We start from the raw sequence: 19790 nt of genomic DNA, 5'->3' as shown, positions 1-19790 counted from the left end.
TATGCGTGGGCTTTCTCTAGTTGCAGAGAGCAGGGGCTACTCTTCATTGCTGTACACAGGCTTCTCATTGCGGTGGCTTCTCTTTGTTGTGGAGCACCGGCTGTAGGCGTGCAGGCTTCAGTAGTTGTGGCACTCGGGCTCCGTAGTTGTGACTTGTGGGCTCTAGAGCACAGGCTCAGTAGTTGTGGCACACGGGCTTAGTTGCTCCGTGGTATGTGGGATTCTCCCGGACCAGGGCTTGAACTCGTGTCCCCTGCATTGGCAGGTGGATTCTTTTTTTTTTTTTTTTTTGCGGTACGCGGACCTCTCACTGTTGCGGCCTCTCCCGTTGCAGAGCACAGGCTCTGGATGCACAGGCTCAGCAGCCATGGCTCACGGGCCCAGCCGCTCCATGGCATGTGGGGTCCTCCCGGACTGGGGCATGAACCCGTGTCCCCTGCATCGGCAGGCGGACTCTCAACCACTGCGCCACCAGGGAAGCCCTGGCAGGCGGATTCTTAACCACTGCACCACGAGGGAAGTCCCCCATTCCTTCTTAATCATGTTTGTTCTATCCTTTTGAATCAGAGATGATGCTTTGGTTTCAAGAAAGAGAAATCTAACTCAAATTGGCTTAAACAAAATATTGAATTTATTGCCTCCTGTTAGTAGAAAAGTTCAAAGGCTTCAGGGCCATGTATGGTTAGGTGGCTCACACAATGTGGAGAGGACCTGATGGTTCCCTCTTCATTTCTTTGCTTTAGTCCCTGGTGACAGCTCCATTCTCAGTAGACTCTCCCAAGAGACTCTCCCCTCCTGGTCCCTAGATGGTGTCCAAGAACTCCCAGGTTACATGCTTCTGCATTCACTTCTAGAGGAAAGTGTCTTTGCCTTAGCACAAAAATCCTCACATTCTCTTTCGTTGATTGGACTGACTTAGGTTACATGCCCATACATGAAGTGGTCACTGGGGCCAAGGGGATGAAATTCACTCATTGACTTAGTCTGGACCACATGCGCTATCTTCTGGTGATAAAGGTGGAGTCAGCTTTCTCAAAACTACATGGATGTCCTACAGAAAGGGCAGCTGAGAAAGAGGGATTCATGCGAGAAGACAACAAAGGTAAGGACTACATCTTTAAGTATCAAGATCATTGCTTTTGATAGAAAACGACAAATCCTCTGCCATTTGAAAACATTTGTTCTACCACCGTTAACGCAATAGAAACTAGAGTTAAAATCATGAAAGGACATGGTCCCTTCCTTAGGTACTAAACCCCTTACATTCCAGTTGCATAGGGACCACCTGGGCACATCACAGTTTCTAAAAGTCTAATCATATGTGACTGGGACAATTTCCTCCATGGCCAACTAATCTATGGGTTCTCTGAATTCCTTCTTTTAAACAGGTTACATAGACTTAGTAGAAGAAATAAGACCATAGCTCCAATTCTCCCCTGAATTCATTCTGGCAAAGTCTCTGTCTCCTGGCTACTTTGTTTTCGTTACTTATTTGGACCATTCCTGTCTTTTTTTTTTTTTTTTTTTTTTGTAATCTGGAAGCCTTATACCACTTTGCAATGTCTTTTCCTGGTTTGTGACCTGAGACCTATATCTTGACCTAAATATCTTCTTAGAGGAGCCCTCCAAGGGCTAACTATAGCTAACTAAGTTGGACTTTGGAGCACTGGGGCTTTATGTCGACTACAGCAGGGATTCAGAAGAGGCAGGACACAATAGTACTCATGTGCCGTGTGCCAGGCACAGTTCAAAATGTCCTGCCCAGGGCAAGCCATTATCTGACGCCATGAATGGGATTAGTGCCCTTATAAGGAGAGATGATCTCTCTGTCTCTGTGTGGATACAAGAAGGTGCTCATCTGCATCAGATACCAAATCTGCTGGCACCTTGAACTTGGACTTACTAGCCTTCAGAACAGAGAAATGAATGCCTTTTGTACAAGTCACCCAGTCTATGGTATTGGTTATAGCAGCTCCAACTGACAAAGACATCATTATCCCTGCCTCTGTGACATACCTGTACAGTGACTTGGCTTCTGTGGGCCCAGAGAAGTCTCTTTTTACCCTTTCTTAGAGGTTTTGACCACAGTTTTCCTCTCTTGTCTCAGTCCTGTCTCTAGTACTTGCTGCTCTTCTATTCTTCAACTCCTTGTATGATACACCATCACTTACTGTTTTTAGAGCCTTCCCCACAAAACACTACCACGTTAAATACCTCTATTGAAGACACTTTCTGATTTTAGAATTATTAAAAATGTGTGGGAAAAGCCTTGTACCTTAGCATCTAGTAAATGCTATAATTGAATGATTTTGGTTTTTAGCTACCTATTAACATCAGACAGTCTGCCCCATTCAGTAGTTGGGTTGTGCTACCCCTTCTTTATTATTCTGCTTACTATATCCCTAAGCAAAAAACAAACAAAAATTGTCTTCAGTACTTTTCCCAGAGTCTAGTTTTCTCTGGACTTTAAGTCCTCTGGCATTATTTTCACAGGTCTGAGCCCTTCTTTAGAGTGAGGCCTCCCCCTCCTGCTATCTATCTTTGTACATGTCCTTTAAAAATACAAGCTAATCAGAACACTTCTTGAGCAGCCACATTGATCTTTTTTAGATGCTCCCTTTTCTTTATTGAAATCACTGGCTTCATAAGAATTTAAATTTCAAGTCACTTTACTCCTCTTGAGCTTTCTTTCCTAGTTCCTGGCCAGATAGAGCCTTATGTCCATATATTCTCTTAACTTGCTCAAGTTTTCTTTGTATCCGGTTAGCAAGTGAAGAATTGCCTTCTCTGGCTACTACAAATTCAAGGATACTGTGGTCACTTTAAGTTGTCTGTCACTTCCACGTCACCAACACATTCTTCTTAGCTGGTTAGAATTAAGCATAGAATAGTACCTTTTCAATAAGCAATTAGTTTAAATTTAAGTCATGCCAACTTTGACGTTCACTTTTCAGCAGAATGAGCTTGTCAGTAGATGTTGAAGTTATCCATTACCCCTACATTGTGGCCCTGTGCTATTAATTCTGTCATTTGTATTGGGAAAGCATTATTGATGTGGCCGTAACAGGATCACAAAGCATGCTAGAACTAGCTGACAACACATGGCCAGGGGAGAGACAGCATGAGCCCCAAAGGGAGTGGAGAGCTCTCCTCAGGGCATGGGCTGTGAATACAGAAGCCGGCTTGGATTAGGGCAGCTGGGCTGTTCAAGACCTGATGTCTCCTACCAAGGTGAAGTTCAAGAAGCTATTAATACTAAGAAGTCCAGCATGAAGGCTGAGGCACGGGTGTATCATAGTTTAAGGAGATCACGGCAGGGGTGTGAACAGCAGAATACAGCCCTCTGTATTCTGTATTTAATACAGCCCTCTGTATTAAACAAGACATCAGAATCATGGTCAAAAAGACCAGGGTTCAAGAGAGTGTCCCAAATCCACAGGAAGCCTGGATGCAAGGCAGAATGAGCAGAGACTGAAGGTGTGGAGGTTAAGGTGGAAGCCCAGAATTGGACAAACATGCAGTGGGAGGCATAATAGGAGGGACCTGCAGATATCCAAAGCTCACAGCTGACCTGGCTAGAAGGAAGCACGACGCTGGGGCTGATACTGATGACACACTTTCTCCCTAGTCAAAACTGGCATTTAAGTCTTGGGGAACTTGGAGAATTAGACCTATAGGCAGAGCTCCTTAGACAATCCAGCAGCTGGCAAAGGCATGACAACTAGCCAGCTGCCTTATTGTAAGCTCCTGTGACAATGTCACTTCTGCTTTTATTTTCACCCAAATCTTCTCTACCAGGCATCAACCTTCAGGTTTGTGGGTTTTCATTTGTATTCGTAAGTTCTTGACTCACAGGGCTACTCTACTTTGCCTTTGTGTGCTTCTTTAGAACAAATTACGTACCTTCATATTGGTGTAATACAACAGCTATTGTTTACTGATTACCTATCATGTACAGGTACCATGCTAGCTGATTTCCATACACTATGTCTTATTTAATTCCCACAGCTCCTCCTTGGGAGGTGGGTATTATTATGCCCATTTTAAAAAGAGGAAACTGAAGCTTATATGGTTTATGCCATCAGCTCAAGGTCACACATCAGGGAAACAAAAGAGCTCGGATTTAAATTTAGTTTTGTCTAACTACCTATCTGTGGCTTAAATGACTACATTTATACTGTAATACAATTACTGTCAAACAATTCTCACTGACACCTATCAGCCACTAGATTTTTCATCTATCTATCTATCTTCTAACCTCTTTTATCTCTAACTCTCTAACACTCAGTACTGCACTATGTAAAAATGATTATTAATAAGTACTTACTGAGAGGTGGAGTCAAGATGGTGTACTAAGAGGACCCGGAATTCGCATCTCCTCACAACTAGGGCACCTACCAGGCACCAGTGGGGGACCATGGACACCTAAGGGGACAGGAGGAGCCCCCAGAGACCAGGTAGGATGTGGGGTGTGGGGGGAGTGAAGGGGGAGAAGTGGAGGCGGGACGGGACTGGCACCCCTGAGGGGCGGCTAGTGGAGGGGAAGGGATCCCACGCCTGAGGGGAGAAACTGGGGAACCATTGGTAGGGCAGAGGATCAAAAGGGAGCGTGGCCAGGTTTCCCCTACCCACTTGGACCCCCAGGAACCTGTTGAGATCCCCGGCCTGATCCTCTGCCCACCCCCTCCAGCCATGTGGGTCCTGAGGGGAGTGGGAGGGAGAGAAGGGGGAGCAAAAGTAAAGGCTGGACCTCCGGGACCGGCACCCCTAAGGGGTGGCTAGGGGAGGGAAGGAGTTCCTGCACCCAGCGGGACCCACCCATGGTTAGGGGTCCAGTGGCTAGGGGTCCAGCAGGGATGGGGGAGACCCTGGGGGAGATGGTGGGGGGGGCACAAAGGAACAGAAGGAAATGGGGCCAGCACTTTCACTGTCCACTTAGGCACTGGGGAGCCTGTCCGGCTCCAAGGCCTAATCCTCTGCCCTCGGAGCCTCCCTCCTGCAGCACAGAGCTCAAGCCCTGCCCCTGCAAACCCACCCAGGGCCCCACCTCTACACTCGGAGACCCCCTCCAATGCACTGGGCCTAAACCCTACCCACACACCCACACGCAGGGCCCTATCTCCAAACTCCGGAACTCCATACTCCACAGGCCCTCCTTTCCACATGCTGCCTCTCCCCTTTGGGCCAGTCCTAAGCAGAGGCCCCGCCCCATGCTCAAACGTCACCCCCCCAGGTCCTGCCCCATCCTAAACCTCGCCCCTGCCTAAGTTCCACCCCCCACCTAAACTCCACCCCCATAGCCAAGGCTTTTTTTTTTTCCTTTTCGTTTTTCCTTTTTTAGATTAGGTTCTGTTTTACCTTGTTGATTCATTGTTGTTGATTCTTTTATATTTTTATTTTTCCTGATAAAGCTTTTATTTTTCTAATTTTATTTTATTCTTTATACTTTGTTAGTGATCTCTCCTTTTGGTCTGTTTCCCCCCCCCCCACCTTTTTTTTCTTTTTTCTGTTGTGATTTTATTTTACCTTGTTGCAGTTGTTTCAAATATAGTTTTATTTTTCATAAAATATTTTTTATTCTTTGATATTATACTGCTCCTTTTTCTCTTTCTTTTTTTTTTTTTAACCACACCACAAAGCTTGTGGGATCTTGGTTCCCAGGCCAGAGGTTGGGCCCGAGCTCCTGTGGTGGGAGCTCTGAGTCCAAACTGCTGGATTAACACAGAACCTCAGACCCCAGGGAATATCAATCAGAGTGAGGTTTCCTGGAGGTCCTCATCTCAGCACCAAGACCCAGGTTTACCCAACTGCCTGCAAACTCCAGTGCTGGACGTCTCAAGCCAAACAACCAGTAAGACAGGAATATAGCACCACCCATCCAAAAAAAAAAAAAAAAAAAGAAGCGACAAAAAATATATTACAGACGAAGGAGCAAGGTAAAAAACTACAAGACCAAATAAATGAAGATGAAATAGGCAACCAACTTGAAAAAGAATTCAGAGTAATGAGAGTAAAGATGATCCAAAATCTCAGAAACAGAATGGAGAAAATACAAGAAACATTTAACACGGATCTAGAAGCACTAAAGAGCAAACAGTGATGAAGAACATAATTACTGAAATTAAAAATACTCTAGAGGGAATCAGTAACAGAATAACTGAGGAAGAAGAACGGATAAGTGAGCTGGAAGATAAAATGGTGGAAATAACTGCCAGGGAGCAGAATAAAAAAAAAAAGGAATGAAAAGAATTGAGGACAGTCTCAGAGACCTCTGGGATAACATTAAATGCACCAACATTCGAATTATAGGGGTTCCAGAAGAAGAGAAAAAGAAAGGGTCTGAGAAAATATTTGAAAAGATTATAGTCGAAAACTTCCCTAACGTGGGAAAGGAAATAGTCAATCAAGTCCAGGAAACACAGAGAGTTCCATACAGGAAAAACCCAAAGAGAAACACACTAAGACACATATTAATCAAACTATCAAAAATTAAATACAAAGAAAAAATATTAAAAGCAGCAAGGGAAAAGCAACAAATAACATACAAGGGAATCCCCATAAGGTTAACAGCTGATTTTTCAGCAGGAACTCTGCAAGCCAGAAGGGAGTGGCAGGACATACTTAAAGTGATGAAATGGAAAAACCTACAACCAAGATTACTCTACCCAGCAAGGATCTCATTCAGATTTGAGGGAGAAATTAAAACCTTTACAGATAAGGAAAAGTTAAGAGAATTCAGCATCACCAAACCAGCTTTACAACAAATGCTAAAGGAACTTCTCTAGGCAGGAAACACAAGACAAGGAAAAGACCTACAAAAAACAAACTCAAAACAATTAAGAAAATGGTAATAGGAACATACATATCAATAATTACCTTCAATGTAAATGGATTAAATGTTCCAACCAAAAGACATAGACTGGCTGAATGGATACAACAACAAGACCCGAATATATGCTGTCTACAAGAGACCCACTTTAGACATAGGGACACATACAGACTGAAAGATGGAAAAAGATATTCCATGCAAATGGAAATCAAAAGAAAGCTGGAGGAGCAATTCTCATATCAGACAAAATAGACTTTAAAATAAAGACTATTACAAGAGACAAAGAAGGACACTACATAATGATCAAGGGATCAATCCAAGAAGAAGATATAACAACTGTAAATATTTATGCACCCAACATAGGAGTACCTCAATATATAAGGCAAATGCTAACATCCATAAAAGGGGAAATAGACAGTAACACAATAATAGTAGAGAACTTCAACACCCCACTTTCACCAATGGACAGATCATCTGAAATGAAAATAAATAAGGAAACACAAGCTTTAAATGACACATTAAACAAGATGGACTTAGTTGATATTTATAGGACATTCCATCCCAAAACAACAGAATACACTTTCTTCTCAAGTGCTCATGGAACATTCTCCAGGATAGATCATATCTTGGGTCCCAAATCAAGCCTTGGTAAGTTTAAGAAAATGGAAATCGTATCAAGTATCTTTTCTGACCACAACGCTACCAGACTAGATATTAATTACAGGAAAAAAACTGTAAAAAATACAAACAAGTGGAGGCTAAACAGTACACTACTAAATAACCAAGAAATCACTGAAGAAATCAAAGAGGAAATCAAAAAATATCTAGAGACAAATGACAATGAAAACACGATAACCCAAAATTAGAGAAAGAAGAACAAAGAAACCCCAAAGTTAGCAGAAGGAAAGAAATCATAAAGATCAGATAAGAAATAAATGAAAAAGAAAGGAAGGAAACAATAGCAAAGATCTATAAAAGTAAAAGCTGGTTCTTTGAGAAGATAAACAAAATTGATAAACCAGTAGCCAGACTCATCAAGAAAAAAGGGAGAAAACTCAAATCAACAGAATGAAATGAAAAAGGAGGAGTAACAACTGACACAGCAGAAGCACAAAGGATCATGAGAGATTACTACAAGGAAGTATATGCCAATAAAATGGACAACTGGAAGAAATGGACAAATTCTTAGAAAAGCACAACATTCTGAGACGGAACCAGGAAGCTATAGAAAATATAAAGACCAATCACAAGCACTGAAATTGAAACTGATTAAAAATCTTCCAACAAACAAAAGCCCAGGACCAGATAGCTTCACAGGCGAATTCTATCAAACATTTAGAGAAGCGCTAATGCCTATCCTTCTCAAACTCTTCCAAAATATAGCAGAGGGAGGAACACTCCCAAACTCATTCTACAAGGCCACCATCACCCTGATACCAAAACCAGACAAAGATGTTGCAAAAACTATAGGCCAATATCTCTGATGAACATAGATGCAAAAGTCCTCAACAAAATACTAGCAAACAGAATCCAGCAGCACATTAAAAGGATCATACACCATGATCAAGTGGGGTTTATCCCAGGAATGCAAGGATTCTTCAGTATACGCAAATCAATCAATGTGATACACCATATTAACAAATTGGAGGAGAAAAACCGTATGATAATCTCAATAGATGCAGAAAAATCTTTTGAAAAAATTCAACACCCATTTATGATAAAAACTCTCCAGAAAGTGGGCATAGAGGGAACTTACCTCAACATAATAAAGGCCATATATGACAAACCCACAGCCAACATTGTTCTCAATGGTGAAAAACTGAAACCATTTCCACTAAGATCAGGAACAAGACAAGGCTGCCCACTCTCACCACTGTTATTCAACATAGTTTTGGAAGTTTTAGCCACAGCAATCAGAGAAGAAAAAGATATAAAAGGAATCCAAATCGGAAAAGAAGTAAAACTGTCACTGTTTGCAGATGACATGATACTATACATAGAGAATCCTAAAGATGCTACCAGAAAACTACTAGAGCTAATCAATGAATTTGGTAAAGTAGCAGGATACAAAGTTAATGCACAGAAATCTCTTGTATTCCTATACATTAATGATGAAAAATCTGAAAGAGAAATTAAGGAAACACTCCCATTTACCATTGGAACAAAAAGAATAAAATACCTAGGAATAAACCTACCTAAGGAGACAAAAAACCTGTATGCAGAAAACTATAAGACACTGATGAAAGAAATTAAAGATGATACAAACAGATGGAGAGATATACTGTATCCTTGGATTGGAAAAATCAACATTGTGAAAATGACTATACTACCCAAAGCAATCTACAGATTCAATGCAATCCCTATCAAACTACCAATGGCATTTTTCACAGAACTAGAACAAAAAAATTTCACAATTTGTATGGAAACACAAAAGACCCCAAATAGCCAAAACAATCTTGAGAAAGAAAAATGGAGCTGGAGAAATCAGGCTCCTGGACTTCAGACTATACTATAAAGCTACAGTAATCAAGACAGTATCGTACTGGCACAAAAGCAGAAATATAGATCAATGGAACAGGATGGAAAGCCCAGAGACAAATCCATGCACATATGGTCACCTTACCTTTGACAAAGGAGGCAAGAATATACAATGGAGAAAAGACAGCCTCTTCAATAAGTGGTGCTGGGAAAACTGGACAGCTACATGTAAAAGAATGAAATTAGAACACTCCCTAACACTGTACACAAAAATATGGATTAAAGACCTAAATGTAAGGCCAGACGCTATAAAACCCTTAGAGGAAAACATAGGCGGAACACTGTTTGACACAAATCACAGCAAGCTCCTTTTTGACCCACCTCCTAGAGAAATGGAAATAAAAGCAAAAATAAACAAATGGGACCTAATGAAACTTAAAAGCTTTTGCACAGCAAAGGAAACCATAAACAAGACAAAATGACAACCCTCAGAATGGGAGAAAATATTTGCAAACGAAGCAACTGACAAAGGATTAATCTCCAAAATATACAAGCAGCTCATGCAGCTCAATATCAAAAAAACAAACAACCCAATCCAAAAATGGGCAGAAGACCTAAACAGACATTTCTCCAAAGAAGATATACAGATTGCCAACAAACACATGAAAAGATGCTCAACATCACTAATCGTTAAGAGAAATGCAAATCAAAACTACAATGAGATATCACCTCACACTAGTCAGAATGGCCATCGTCAAAAATTCTACAAACAATAAATGCTGGAGAGGGTGTGGAGAAGAGGGAACCCTCTTGCACTGTTGGTGGGAATGTAATTTGGTACAGTGACTATGGAGAACAGTATGGAGGTTCCTTAAATAACTAAAAATAGAACCAGCATATGAACCAGCAATCCCAGTACTGGGCATATACCCTGAGAAAAACATAATTCAAAAAGAGTCATATATCACAATATGCATTGCAGCACTATTTACGATAGCCAGGACATGGAAACAACCTAAGTGTCCATCGACAGATGAATGGATAAAGAAGATGTGGCACATATATACAATGGAATATTACTCAGTCATAAAAAGAAACGAAATTGAGTTATTTGTAGTGAGGTGGATGGACCTAGAGTCTGTCATACAGAGTGAAGTAAGTCAGAAAGAGAAAAACAAATAACGTATGCTAACATATATATATGGAATCTAAATAAAAAAAGGTTCTGATGAACCTAGGGGCAGGACAGGAATAAAGACACAGGCGTAGAGAATGGACTTGAGGACATGGGGAGGGGGAAGGGTAAGCTGGGAAGAAGTGAGAGAGTTGCATGGACATATATACACTACCAAATGTAAAACAGATAGCTAGTGGGAAGCAGCCGCATAGCACAGGGAGATCAGCTCCGTGCTTTGCGACCACCTAGAGTGGTGGGAGAAGGAGGGTGGGAGGAAGATATAAGAGGGAGGGCATATGGGGATATACATACGCATATAGGTGATTCACTTTGTTATATAGCAGAAACTAACACAACACTGTAAAGCAATTATACTCCAATAAAGATGTTAAAAAAAAGTAAGTACTTACTGAATGAATTAATACAGTTAAAAAATGTGATTAGAATGACTATATCCTCTCTTGGTTTGGGTATTTACATAGTCAAGCGGTAAGAATTCTTCAGTTTGCTCTATAGAAACACTACATTCATGCACGTTGAATCATTACATGGATGAGAAGGGGCCAAGTGTTAAATGAATACTGAACTGAGGAGACATACTTTATTCCCAACTAAGTCAGATGTAGGCAAATGTGTTTATACGTTCAAATAAATTTGAGAAGTTAAAGTAAAGGGTATATATGAAACAGATTATTTTCTCCAGAACTCTGAATCTGAAAATCTTTCTCACGACATGATCTTCTTGTTTGTCTGAATCAGAGGTTGCCAAACTAGTGTCCGTGGGCCAAATACAGCCCACCCCTGTTTTCACCTGGCCTGTGAGCTAAAAATGGTTTTCATATTGTTAAGTAGCTGAAAATGATCAAAAGAAGAATGATCCTTCATGACATGTGAAAATTATATGAAATGCACATCTCATTTTCCATAAATAAAGTTTAATTGGAAACATAGCCAAGGTCATTCGTTTACTTATTGTCTATGGCTGCTTTAGCACTACCATGGCAGAGCTGAGTAGTTGGGACAGAGACTGTGTGGCCCACAAAGCCTAAAATATTTCCTTTTACAGAAAAATTTGCTAGCCTCTGGTCTAACTAAATAATACAGGATGTCATAATATTTTAAATATTGTTTAAACGACATCTATTATTTTGGTTTCTAACTAAAGGACACTGGACTCAAAAGTCATGACATCTCTTTTGCTGTGTAGAAGGTTTCCATGTTCTCAGGACAAAGTCAAACCCTCTCCTCCTTTGGTATCCTCTATATTCTCTCCTGATAGCGGTAGCACCTTTCTGCAAAAACAATAACAGACTGAGAAGCTGGTGGTTTCTCTAAGAGGTGATATGTCTCTTCCTGCCCAAAGTCATCTTTCTCTTTGATAGGAAACTGGGGCTGGGCATCCTTATCAGTGGTTACAGTGTATTACAGAACTGTAGTGGCCCCGAAATGGATTCTCCAGACTCCATCAACTGCTTCAAGGTGGTATGATGGAGTCACATAGGTGAGGAAAAGCAAATTGCTCTTTTTGTCATCATCCAGGACCTAAATAAAGACAAAAATGACTCAGAATGACGAGACACTGGTGAATATTACTTATCAAAATGTTTTCAGGAGGCTCTTAACATCCCAGCAATGTGGGATTTTGAGCACTCAATCAATGTGTTAGCTCAGGAGTAAAAGCAAGGGAGTAGAACTTCTTACTTTTCCTAAGATCAGGTTTGGTTTGCAGTACAGTTCAAGGGAGTATGCCTTACTTATTTTTCGAGACACAAAGACACATTCTGTTGTCTTTTTGTATCTCTTTCTGTCTCTCTCTCTCTCTCTGTATCTTTGTCTCTCTATCCAATTTAACACAAATGTACTGATCATTGATTATATGTGTGAGGCACAGTACAAGCCCTGAGGATACAAAAATAAATCAAATAATCCCAACTTTCAAGGAGCTTAGGGTTTATGAAAGAAACAAGTTAAAACGATCTTCCGGGACTTTTTGGAAGCATTTAACATGAGTTGATCCTCCTTAATATATTCCTCTCTTGGTTCCTTTGGCTCCATAGTCTCCTGGTTTTATTTTTCTAGTTTCTGATTCTCGGTCTCCATTGACAGCTCTTTTTTTTTTTTTCTATCCAATTTCTAAATGATCAGAGTTTAGTCGTGGGCCTGCTTTTCTTTTGATTATATCTACCCGCCTTAGGCAATCTTCTCCCAAATTTATAAATCCAGTTCTAGCAACTCTTCTGAGCTTCTAATCCATATCACAGATCTGCAGTAGGCATCTCCCCTGAGACAGAACTTCTGATCTTCCCCTGCGTTTCTGATACTATCCCAGGATTCTCCATCTCAGTAATTGACATCTCTGCTCATGCATCGGATCTTGGAAGAAATCTCAAGTCAATCATGATATTACCTCCTTCTCCATAACTCACCATTTCCATTGAAATGTCAAGTTCTTTAAAATAACGCTTGACTCTGATCATTTCTCTTCCTGAGCATGCTACCACCCTAGACCAGGAAACCATCATCTCTCACATGAATCACTGAAATACCTTCCCAGTTGGTCTCTCCACATCTATTCTTGCCCTGCTTTATTTTATCTTCTCACAGTTAATGTTTTTCAGGCAAAAAACCAAAAATGTGGGCTTCCCTGGTGGCACAGTGGTTGAGAGTCCTCCTGCCGATGCAGCGGACACGGGTTCGTGCCCCGGTCTGGGAAGATCCCACATGCCGCACAGCGGCTAGGTCCGTGAGCCATGGCCGCTGAGCCTGCGCGTCCGGAGCCTGTGCTCTGCAACGGGAGAGGCCACAACAGTGAGCGGCCCGCGTACCACAAAAAAAAAAAAACAAAAACACCAAAAATGTAAATAGTCTTTAGAAAGAAACACAATGCTAGCAAAATCCACATGTTATTCTTCATCCTAATCTTTTTTTTTACTTAGTAATTTATCATGAAGATCTTTTCACATCAGAACACCTAGAACTGCCTCACAAATTTAGCAGCTGACTACCATTCACTTGTATAACTGTACCATAATTTATTTAACCATTTCTCTATTGATGGACACATAGGTTGTTTTCAGTCTTTATCTACCATAAATAATGCTTCAGTGATGATACTAGAAGAGTCATTCTTCAATATGGGTGAGTACATCTATTGGATAAATATAGAAAAATGGAGTTTCTAGGTCAAAGGCTTTGTACATTTAGAAATTTGATAAATACTGCCAGGTTGCCCTCCTCAGAAGCTGTACCAATTTTCAGGCTATTGACAATGTAAAAAAGTGCCTGCTCCCCAGCCTGGCAAACCAAGTATGCTAAGTAAACTTTCTGATTTGTGTCAACCCGATATGTAAAAAGTATATCTCATTGTAGTTGTAATTTGCGTATCTCTTGTTATGAGAAAGGGTGGGTATTTTTGCATATTTTTAAGACCCATTTGTATTTCCTTAACTGCTATCTATTTGTCATACCCTTTGCCCAATCTCCCAGAGTTTTTGATGTTTTTCTTATTGATTTGTAGGAGTGCTGTGATTTCTTATTAAATAATCTAGTTACCAGATTCTTTCAGAATCCTAGTATTTTAAAAAGTCACAATTTTGTCAAATTTTCCCTAATAATAAGTAATCCTCAAATGTTAACTCCATTATAGGGGAGCCCACATGAAAAGCTCAATGTAGAGGTTATGAATCGATTTGCAGAAGTCCAGACTCCCTGAAAATAGACTGACAAGACTGCCTTATACCTATACCTGTATTATTTCATTTAATTTTCCTAACAGCCCTGTGAGGCATGTATTATTATTAACTACAAAGTAAAGCTTAGAGAATGTGAATGTCCAGGGTCCCACAGCTAATAACTCTTCCACTTTTGGAACCTTGAAAGCCTAGTAATCCATCATCACTGGCCATTCTTCAGCCATACCAGGCTCTGATCCTTGATAGCTCTGATTTCTAAAAATCAATTGCTCTTCTCTTTTGCTTTCTACAAACATCCAATGAACATTTTTAAGTGCCTACCATGTGCCAGGAATTCTCATGGGGTTTACATTTTAGAGGAGTTCACATTTATAAGCAATAAAAAAAAACAGTCATAAAGTTTTACTACTATGAAAAATATATATAAGATTGGTAGGAAGGGGCAAGGAAGGATACTTTCAGCAGGCGGGGCAGGAAGGGCCTCTTTGAGGAGGTGACATTTCAAAAGAGATCAGAATAATCAAAAGAGTATTCCAGGAAAAGGAAATATCTAGGGTAAGTCCTTTAAAAACAAGAGCAAATCCAATGTGTTTCAGGAATAGAAAAAAGACCACTGCAACTGGAGCCAGGGGAGAGTGGTGGGAGACAAGTTTAAAGAGGTGGTCTGGGATGCCACATAAGGCTTTCTGGCCAGCAAAGGAGTCTGGACTTTATTCAAAGTGCAATCAGAAGGCATGGAAGGATTCTAAGATGGGAGCAATATGATCTGATTTATTTTTTATGATTTATGTCACTCTAGCTGTGCTGTGGAGAAAGGAGGCAAAAGTGGAAACAGGAAAACCAATTAGAATCTATTACAGGGGCCCAGAAGATGATGTTTGTATTAGGGTGATGGCACTGGAGATAGAAAGAGACAGAATGTGGAAATGTTTTGAAGGTTAAAGTTGACCTAAATTCTTCATGGAGTAGATATGAGAACTGAGGAAAAGAGAAGAATCATGAACATCTACATGCTTTTTGGCTTGAGCAAATGGTAGATGGTGATGCCATTCAATTTGAAGAAGGCTAAAAGAATCCAGAACTTTGTATTACTATATCATTTCTTTCTTCCCCTATGCATCCTTAACCTCACAGGTCATGATTTTCTCTTCCCAATACTTTCATTTTCCTTCCCTACTTGGACTTTAGTCCTTCTTATCCAGAAGAACTTCCTCTATATACCTCCTCTACTCCTATCCATTCCTCAATCCACTGCAATCTAGTTACTATCCCCATTATCCCAATAATCTCCTTCTTGCTAAACATAACATTGACCTTGCTGCTAAAACCAAGGAATTTCAGTCTATTTTTCTTGGTCTTTCTCTAGCATTTAATAGTATTGACAATTCCTCCTTGGCTTCTCTGAAACTACTTGTTCCTGGTCCTCCTACATCTCTGGATGTTCTTTCCTGTATCTTTGTTTCCTCACCTTTTAAATGTTTGCATTTTCATAAGGTTCCAGAGTAGGTCCTTTTCTCTTCTTACTCTATACCTTTTCTCTTGGGGATTCCATCTACCTCCATGGACTGTCACTCACTCTGATGATTCCAGCATAAATCTCTCTCCTGAGCTCTAGACTCCCCTGTGCATTTGTATAGTAGAAAGCTTCATTTTGATATCCCATGGACACTTCAAACTCAACATGTTTCAAATTAAACTAATTACCTTCCCTCCTCAACCTACATCTCCTCCTGAAGTCCCCAACCTAGTGAATGGTAACACCATCTTCCCATTTACCTGAGCCATAAATCTCCTCCTATTCCTTAATTCTGCAGATATAACCAACAATAAAATTCAGTTGGTTCTGTGTCCCTAATATTTCTTGAATCCTTCTCCTCTCTCCATTTCCATTCTTGTTGCCTTAGTTTAGACGTCCATCATTTCTTTCCCCATAATGCTGAAACAGCCTCCTAACTAGAGTGTTGCGCACACTAATAAATTCTCCAAACTGGAGTGATCTTTATAAAATGGACATTTGATTGCTTCACTATGCTCCTTAAAATTCATCAGTAGTTCTCCACTGGCCTTAGGATAAGTTGAAACTTCTTAGGAAGACATAAAAGACTTTTCATAATACAAGACCTTGCTGAGCCTTCTGGGTTCCACCATGCATTCACACAAGACAGAAGCTACTACTTGCTGGGCACTGTCCTTCACCTTCAACTCTATGGGCCCACTTTTTTACCCCCAGGACTTTACATATAGGACTTTCTTCGCCTGGACTACATTTCTCTTTAACTTTCTCACTTGTCTGGATTATTCTACTTATGCTTCAGAACTCCTCTCTGAATTCATCTTCTATGGTTAGGGACCCTGACTATGCCCAGTCAAGGTTAAGTACCTTTCCAATGAGCTCCCCTGTTGCTAGCATCTCACTGTTGTGTGATCAACTATGTACTCCTCTGTCTCCTCATTAAACTACAAGATCCTTCAGAGCAGACTGTCTTATTCATCTTTGTATTCCCAGTGCCTTGCTCAGTACCTGACACACAGCAAGCACTCAATAATGAATAAATAAAGTGGAAGAGTTGGGTTTCAAAGTCAGATCTTCTCTCTCTGGCTCAAATCTCACATTTCTTTATCCTACTTCTTAACATCTTGAATCTGAAAATTTCAAGAATCCATGCTACATTTTTGCCTATCACTAATTAAAATACAGGCAAATAGATTACTAACTCCATGAGGGTTCAGTTAACCATGTATTTCTTGAATAGCCCTTATTCATCACTCCACCGTTTTGCTCATCAAAGTACTTTGGGTTAACTATATCTAAAATGACTGAAAGATCTTTCAATACACTTTTATATCCTTTCTACCTTTTATCCTGTTACTTCCACAGCACCGAAAAGCAAGCAGAGAGTAAATACATTGGGAGTCGGGTCGATTTTATTTGTCTGGCAACTGACACTAAAAAGTGATGTGTCAACAGCAAACCATTTCCCATTATCATTTCCTCCAAGGTCTCTATGGGTATTAAAGTTTCAGTGTGAAAATTTAACATTGCAAAATTCAGCTAAAATTGAAACTTTTATGTAGTGAGTTCAATATAATCACAGAGTTTTGTAAATGGAAGGAATCTTAGAGATCCTTTAGCCCAGCACTTTTGTTAAGCTTCCATGAGGTAACAGACACGAGAAGACCTGTAATAGCTTACCCAAGGTCATCCAGTCTATAGAATTTCCTAACTTTCAGTTGGCCGATCTTTCCTCAATGCCATAGATACCCTATTATTTTCCATCTAAACAAATTATCTACATCGGAACCTATCTAACTATTTACATAGTGCTTATCTTTATGATATTGCCTTTGTGATATCCTTGTTATAAAGAGGAAGGAACTGAAAAATAAGCAAGGCTGTCTTATCCAGGAACATAAGAGAATTGGTAAAAGAGACAATTAGTACAAAGAAATGGGCTCCTATTTGTAGTGTAGCCTTGTAATCACACTCTGTTCTCTGAGTGCCCCAATGCTAAACCAAGCTTATTTGTGCTTCTGGGGCCTGGATTCTATTCAGTTCTATGCCTTATTTAGTCTAAATGATTTCCTCAGCTTCAATGTGTATTTTTTTAGCTTTATTTTATAAATATCATACTTAAATCTCCTCTCAAATTGGGTTTGTTTTAGTTCTAATGCTGAGGAATCAAGATTCTCGGTAAGAGAAATAAAGATGATGGGTTTTTCTAGGCTTTACATTTCAAGAATGGTTTTCTCAAATGGCAACTGGCAGTCTACTTTATTCCTCAAATGATGACGTTTTCCATGGGAATTAGAATTTAATTGGGATAATTTGTTTCCACGGAAAGCACAGATTTCTTTCCAAGAGGATCAGTTTGATAATGTTTTACCAGCTAAAGCTACGAGACCAAATATAAACCAGTTCTGAGAAACAGGAAGTGAACCTAACTGGTCTAGTCTGCGTGTCCCTGGCAGTGACGCACATACAGAAATCAAATTAGGAAAACAAGATATGTGGGTGTGAGGCAATCGATAATAATCCAGGATGCTACAACACAAGCGAGAATGCCTTTAACCAAATGCCATTCATTTTAATAACACCCTGAGAAGTTTGATTTCCACATAACATGCTAGTGATTAGAGAGCAGGATGAGCTCGAGTTCCCTAGCAACAGCATGTGCTTTTGAGACAGTCATTAGCCTTTCAGTTAATCCCGCCAACCCCTTACTGCTAATGTATGACTGACATTAAAGAGAAGAAGAAGAAAAAAAAAAGCTGTTGCAGAAAGTGCTTTGAAATTTCCAGGAGCAACATGGAAAAGAATAATAATTTTTTAAAAAGTTGTCCTGAGAATTGCATTCAGGTAAAAGAAGTAATGTTCCTATATGCCCAGCCTGTCCCCTTGTTCACTGCTTTCAGTTCTAGATCTCTGAATCCCCTCCCGGTAAAGAGCAGCAGAGGTGAAATTGTGCAGAGGTGAAATTGTTCAGAGTTTAAGGCAGTCCCCTTAACCAACATAAATCACAGTCTGAAAGTGGAGTGCATAGTGGGGTGGGCAGTTTGGGTAGGACCGAGGCTGACGGGGGTGGGGCTGGGTGGGCGGAGGGAACGTAAGGCAGTTTTCTTTCTCCTTTAAGCGGAGTAAATTACCCTGGTTGAAGCTGCTTGGGGAAGGAGGGTGGTGAAGGGAATGAAGCTATTTTTCCTATTGATTGTTTAATTGCACCAGAGGCTGTTTGTCCAAGGCCACTGGCCAAGAGCATTATGTTCGTGGCTAAAGTGAGGTTGGGCAGGTTTCCATAGCCTTTCCTAGTGTTAAACAAGACAACCCGTAAAGCTCAGCCAGGCTATAGGAATATGGTGTATGTTGACTTTTGCTAGCCAGCTGTACCCTAAAGCGCCACGGCTGATGGGATGATGGTTTTCTAACTCTGAATCATTGCCTCTAGCTCGGTCTTTAGTTCAGGATGCACAACTCCTCTATGTAGCCTGGGTCAACTGCGGGGCGTTATTCGAACGGTAACTATTGCCGCGGGTCATCCGTATCGTGGCCTGGGTCCCTTTCAGCTGGACACTGGACTCCTTCAGTTTGGCTGGGGTGATTCCTAGTTCTCCCCGCCTCCCCACCTAAACCCCCTGCGCACTCCCTTCCCAAGGCGACCACCTGCGCCGCCCCACTTACCATCTGCCCCGCGGGGAGGGCTCCCCGGGGTAGCGGAACCCTCCCTGCTCCCGGGCGGCTCTGGGGGAACTCGGTGTTTGCCTCCAGCCCTTCGCTGCTGGAGAGATCAGGTTCCTCCCCTCCTCCCCCTCCAGCTCCGGCCGCCGCCGCCGCCGCCTCCTTCTTGCATGACACAGCAGAACCGCAGCTGCCGCAGCAAGTCCCAACCATCCGCCCAGGAAGCGCCGCAACCCGGACTCGGGAGGGGCGGAGAGGGAACCAGCCTGGGGCCACCGCCGAGGGGGATTCTTGCCCCCACTTTGCGCCACACACTCTTTTCCCAGCTCAGGGGCAAGGGAACAAAATCAGGCTGAAACCGACCAGGCCAAGCCCTTGAGGGAAGCTGGGGTTCGGCGTTCTCAGGGATGGGACCAGAGAGAAGGGTGTGAAGGAGACCCC

At 41.2% G+C, this 19790-nt stretch overlaps 1 protein-coding gene and 1 long non-coding RNA gene across 6 annotated transcripts in view; one reads left to right on the top strand and one right to left on the bottom strand.

Annotated features, from left to right (window-relative positions):
- LOC132431209 (uncharacterized) overlaps positions 1–5225 on the top strand; it is a 28045-nt gene extending 22820 nt beyond the window's left edge. Inside the window, exons 5-6 of one of the 3 annotated variants that reach the window (XR_009520680.1) lie at positions 920–1102; positions 4390–5225. This is a non-coding gene — a long non-coding RNA (uncharacterized lncRNA). Of the gene's footprint in view, positions 1–919; positions 1561–4389 lie in introns of those variants that run through there. The other 2 variants (XR_009520681.1, XR_009520679.1) reach the window with 2 other exon arrangements.
- Positions 1–19469, bottom strand: part of MKLN1 (muskelin 1) — a 355934-nt gene extending 336465 nt beyond the window's left edge. For 2 of the 3 annotated variants that reach the window (XM_060020905.2, XM_060020903.2), the window contains exon 1: positions 19353–19469. The gene's annotated coding sequence lies outside the window, so the exon portion shown is untranslated. The remainder of the gene's footprint in view (positions 1–19352) is intronic. The other variant, XM_060020906.1, reaches the window with a different exon arrangement.
- Between the last annotated feature and the right edge of the window lie 321 nt (positions 19470–19790).

This window comes from Delphinus delphis, chromosome 9, assembly GCF_949987515.2.
Source record: "Delphinus delphis chromosome 9, mDelDel1.2, whole genome shotgun sequence".
In the NCBI taxonomy this organism is placed as follows: domain Eukaryota; kingdom Metazoa; phylum Chordata; class Mammalia; order Artiodactyla; family Delphinidae; genus Delphinus; species Delphinus delphis.
This window is presented reverse-complemented; position numbering and strand designations above follow the sequence as displayed.